Consider the following 6,000-nt stretch of genomic DNA (forward strand, 5'->3'; position numbering starts at 1 on the left):
ATCTGGGAAGCACCGCTTCAAAATGGCGACCATGGGCGCGGGATCACGTGACCCCGCGGAGCCTGATCAGGTGACTCGCGAAGGGGAAAGTGCCATCGCCAGTTCGGTCCCGCCTTCCCTTTCCCCGCCGGTTGCTATGGAGACCGTTAGTGGCTCGGGCTTCTCCTAGGCCCTGAACTGGAGTGAGAAGCAGAAATTCGGCAAGTCCAGCCTGAGAGAGGCGGACGGGGCGTAATTTCTATTCGTGGCTAAGGAGTGAAAGTCACATTATTTTATTTTATTTTGTCCACCTTTCCCAGTGAGACTCAAGGCGGACTGTGCAAGTGAATTTAATTAAAAATTAAGTGCATTATTATGCATTAAAAAATAAACTGGAACTTACATGCTGGACCACAGCCACTCATTGGAACGGCCCTCCTGCCTCCAACTATCTTTGGACTGTGCTGCAAAATAAATCACCGAATTTTTCTCTGTGGGCAAACAATCCAGAATGAAGGCTACAGCACAGCCATAGCACAACATCCAGCTGGATGTTGCAGCACCTCAACACGCGCACCCACAGCCCTCATATTTAAGGTCTTTGCTGTGGCAGAGCTGGATCAATGTCTTGTCCGACCTCAAGCCTCAGCTGGCGCAAACAATGCCAGTTGGCTTCTCCCGCGCCAGGTTGGATGGTACCCTTGCCAGTTTGGTGCCCCTTGGGACACTTAGGTTTTGAACGAGCTCGTCTGTGCCATTTTCTGACCATTGCTTTAAAACAGCAGCAATGCACACAACATAGGGTTGTGAGAGACTCCGTGTGGTGGCTGTAGAATTGCAGGTGTGGCCTGGAGACCTCCTAGAATTCCAACAGATCTGCAGACAACAGAGACCAGTTCCTTCGGAGAACATAGCTTTTGGGGGCAGTGGATTTTAACATAAGAACATAAGCAAAGCCATGTTGGATCAGGCCAGTGGCCCATCCAGTCCAACATTCTGTCACACACAGTGGCTAGAAATCCAGTGCCATCTAAAGGACTGTCAGTGAGGCCAGGACACCAGAAGCCCTCCCACTGCCTTCCTTCCAGCACCAAGACAACAGAGCACCACCTCCCCACAAAGAGAATACCATCTATCTCCTGTGGCTAATAGCCACTGATGGACCTCTGCTCCATATATTTTATGGAATTATACTCTGCTGAGTCTCCTCTCCTCCCCCAAACCCTGTCCTGGCTTCACCCCCTAAATCTCCAGGAATTTCCCAACCCTGAGCTGGCAACCCAAACACAACACCTCTCCCACACAGTTGCTGGAAATGTGTGAACCATACATCTTCTCAAACCTTCCACACAGGAGGAAAAATGTACTTTCCCAGTGACATTTTGTTCTTCATAACACTGCAATTTTCAAAATTGCCAGAGTTCAATAGCATACTAGCAACAACTGGGAAACCCCACAAGTAAGGCTAAACTCTTCCCTTTTTGATGCAATAAGTTTAATTACAGCTCCACTAAATTATTTCTTTTTATTATGAACGTATACACCATCCACAAGGCAGCTAACAAATAATCAGTGATACAGCTATTTTAAAACAGTTAAAACCAGCAAATATATATTCCAGCATTGTTCTACACAAGCACGCCAGTAACCATGCAAAGTGGTACATACCTATGGAACTGGAGGTTATGCAAAATTTTAAAAAAGTGTTTTGGAAAAATACCAGCTTTTGTGCAGTGAAAAAAAAATCACCTAATTTTGCTAATGGGCACTGTCTTTTTGAAATTCTGTAATCATAGTAAGGGAAAATAACAATCATGGTAACAGTTGCCAACTTTATAAAGCCACTGAGGCTACTTTGTATCGTGATAAAGAGACATATAGTATGTAAAGCTTTGCTTGACATTTCATCTTCATGCTGGAAAAGGCTAAACATGCTAAATTTCTTCTTCTTCCTGTTAAAACCAGAGGAAAGTCTTGTTGTAGAAAGAAAACTGCTGGTTCTCTGAAGCAATAGCAGAGAAGCATTTAGCTGATAAGCATGTATAATTTTACCATAGAGTGTTTGTAAATTCTAGAGCATCCACTATGTCACATCTGTTTTTTTGTAAATTCTAGAGAGTCTACTGATAACCCTTTTGTTTTTTACTGGAAGTGGTGCCACATGCCAGTATGACATTGGGGCTCCAGATCCTGCCCCCCCCCCAATTTCTCTTGTGGGTTGCCAGCTGTGACCTGGCAACTGTAGCTCTACTACTCATCCAAAACTCTAAGGTTTAACCACAGAGTTTTGGGTGGATGCTAGAACATCAACTGGTGTGATGATGTCACTTCTGAGTCATGATGGAAGCAATGTCATCACACCCGGGATGCCGATTGCACCTCCCCATTTTGCCTGGGTATTTCTTCCTGCTGCCCAGCTGTGCAGCAGTGATGGCAGATTCCCCCACCCCCAGTGGGAAACTGGCAACCCTAAGTAGTATGAATTGTATCTGTAGAAGCAAGTGCCTTCTGTTCTGTTTGAAGGCACTTTCACTGTTACCTCCACAAATGGAAAAGAATTGCCCCTCCCCATGGCTTCAAAATTTCTGCAAAGTTTTCATCTCTCTATAGGGCAGTGTCTTAAATTGTTAGACCTCCTGGTCTGGATCATATTCTAACCAGTTAACTTCTGTCCTGCCACAATAACAAGTTATTCTTTGGGCCACAGTAATAGACAGACGGTTGTAAAAATACCAGGGTGTGATTTAGGTGCGAAACCACCTACTGAATTGGATGCTAAGTATATTTTGGAAATATTAAAACAAGTTTATATTGTCATCGTACAAAATGCTTTCTCTAATTTTTTTCACTATAAGAAGAACAGGTTGATATGGACACATCTGTAAATCTTTCCACAATACAAGAGAGCCATAGTGATAAACTGTGGAATCCTGACCCCATTTAAGTCAATTGGAGTCTTCCTTTTGACCTTTTTGAAGTCAAGCTTTCATCCGCAATCTCTTCTTATTTGGGGGTCTCAGGTTCAAAGCATTTTCAGTCATTAAGATGAATGGGTTGCTTTAACATTATTAATGAGTTAAGTAGCGGTGAGTTCCTCAAGAAACATAAGATTAAAGGATGTAATATATTTTATGTATGGTTTTTGGTAATAAATTTACTGAGCCTCTGCATTTTCTGCACTTGGATACATGAGTGTACCGGAACCCCTTTGAATACTTTATAACAGGCACTTTATAATAAATGCAACACTTAATTGGGGCCCCTCAATCGTAAATCTGCTATACAGCATACTACAGAACATGCGGCAATGAGTTGGCCTCAGCTGCTGAGTAAAGTGGTAGTTACTTGGGAAACCGCTTTAGAATCAAGGTTGATGGAATACTCTGTGGCTCAGTGCCGCATGATGAAGACTAGGTGTCATAGCCTTGATTGCATTTGAACTGAAGTGGCTTCTTTGTTTTTGCTCTGGTCTAGAGCTCAGCAAGGTTTGGTAATAACTAGGCCTTGACCTGAGCTAGGGTTTACCATGGTTGCATTCACGCATTACTGGATATTGTGCCATCCTTGTATAGGATTGTAAGCCTCCAGGTGAGACTTGGAGATCGCCCAGAATTACAACTGATCTCCAGACTACAGAGATCACTTCCCCTGAAGAAAATGGGTGCTTTGCAGGGTTGAGTCTATGGCATTGTATTCTGCTGAGGTCCCTTCCCTACCCAAACCTGGCCCTTCCTTGGCTCCATCCATAAATCTCCAGGATTGCCTCATCCCAGAGTTGACAACACTGTCCTTGCACCATAGCACTTGTTCACAACTGGACTACTTTATCCATGCAGGATAATTTGATGGTGGAAGGTGCCATCAAGTCATAGCTGACTTATGACGACCCTTGGTGGGGTTTCCATGGCAAGAAACTAACATCCATTGCCTGGTTCTGCAACCCTGGCCTTCGTTGGAGGTCTCCCAATAGGGTTGCCAGGTTCCCTAACTGCTCACCAGTGCTTACCTTCCTGGTGCTCTCGGATGCCTCTCGTGCTCATGCGCACAGCCCCACACCAGCATGATGATGTCACTTCTGGGAAGTGACATCGTGCAAGGCTGGGGAGCATGCATATACTTGGCTGCGGACTGTTTTGGGCACTGAACAGGCCTGATTTGGCCTATTTGGGGCCCAAATCAGCCTTCTGCAATTACTAACCAAGGCTGACTCTGCTTAGCTTCTGAGATATGACAAGGTCAGGTTCTTGTGGGCTATCCAGGTCAGGGAACAGGATAATCTAGTTGTTAATAATTGTTATAGTGGAATAATAATGTATTATCCAATGAAGTGAGGAAACAAACTCAGTCACAATTCAATTGAATTCATTCTGTTCCTCTTTTGTTAGAATGTATAGGTTTCATGCTTTGTAAGCTATCTTGTGGACCTACTAGATCAAAAAAGGTGAGCTATAAATATTTTAAATGAACAAACCAAAGATGGAAAGGGAAAAACCAGTTTTCAGTCTAGGGCATTGGTTCCCAGCCTTTTTGAGTTTGAGGATCCCCCTTTAACTCAAAAATGTTCATGGCCCCCACATGATAGATGTTGTACTACTATTATTGGTTGGTTGAGAAAATACATAATGATAAAAAGATCAAAATGACAATGCTTAGTGTGCATATGGATTCACAGACCCCTTGAAAAAACTCCACAGCCCTCCAGGAATACCCAGTCACCAAGTTGGGAACCATTTATCTAGGGCTTGCATCTCCAGTAAATATGGTTCAGATGCATGAGAACCCAACCATCCTTTCCTCTATTATGATGGCATTATTGCAATTTGGGGGGAAAAACCCTGGTACCTAATTCCTGGAGCCCCATTTTTTGTTTCTCTCCAGTTGGGCCAGGGCAGAGTAAGAGAAGATCCAGGCTGGAAGACCTCTGAAAATAAGTCAGATACAGTTGTAAGTTTGTACAAAGAAAGAGACTGTTTTGATGAAGCTAGAAAAATACACGTTGAAACAGATGTCTTGAGGAAGAGACAAAGTTTGTTGTGGCATTAGCAGCAAATAGAACAACCCTTTCTTTCTGTCCTCTCTTCTCTTTACATGTTTGAAAATTCTGAGCTCGAAATAGCAAGTGGGCTGAGCTGCAGGTATCAAATACCTTTGGTACTATCAAATACTTGGACATCATGTTAGTGTAGAACCAGTATTGTGTAGTTGGGAGACAGAGGTTCCAATCTCTTTTCTACCATAATGCTGAGTGACCTTGGGTGAGCCCCTGTCTGATAGCCTAACTTCTTGTGACGATAAAAATGTGGAAGTCGAACCATATGTGCCACCACGAACTCTTTAGAGAAAGGTTACACATTTTCTCATTCCCTTTCCCTTATGACAGGGGCCACTGAAATTATAGCCACACACCAGAGGTACTATACCTACTTCTAGGGTTGCCAGGTCCCTCTATCCTCTCAGCGGGAGGCTAGGGGCCTGGAACTTACCCTCGTGTGTGTGCATTAGCGCGTGCGTGCTCCATCGTTGTCGTGATGATGTAACTTCCAGAAGTGACGTCACCGTGCCAAGTGCGTGGCGACGTCACTTCTGTAAGTGATGTCGTTGTGCCGGCTGCGGGAGCGCTCCCGCACTCTCATTTGGCCAGTTTGGGGCCAAATTGGAGCACAGGGATGCTCCCCTGGCCAGTGTGAGGAGTGGGAGCGCGCACACAGCGTGCACTCCTGAGGTGCGTGTCAGTGGTGGGCATGCTCTGGGAGTTTGTCTCCTCCCACTGATCGCTCAGTGATCGGCGGATAAGGGGGCAAATCCCCAGGAGTTCGCCCACCACCGGCGGGTACCTACTTCTCAGGTCCTGAAGTGACCAGAAATTTTGGCCTGCAGTCCCTTCCTCTAGGCATCCATGAGAGGCACTCAATGTGTGAGTGAAGAATGGGTGCCACAGCTATCAATGTATTCCATCCTAAGCACTTATTTGATGAATCTGTTAATCTCGTTTTTGTGCCACTGTGTGTGGTCGCTCACATG

Source organism: Eublepharis macularius, chromosome 16 (assembly GCF_028583425.1).
Source record: "Eublepharis macularius isolate TG4126 chromosome 16, MPM_Emac_v1.0, whole genome shotgun sequence".
NCBI classification, from domain to species: Eukaryota; Metazoa; Chordata; class Lepidosauria; order Squamata; family Eublepharidae; genus Eublepharis; species Eublepharis macularius.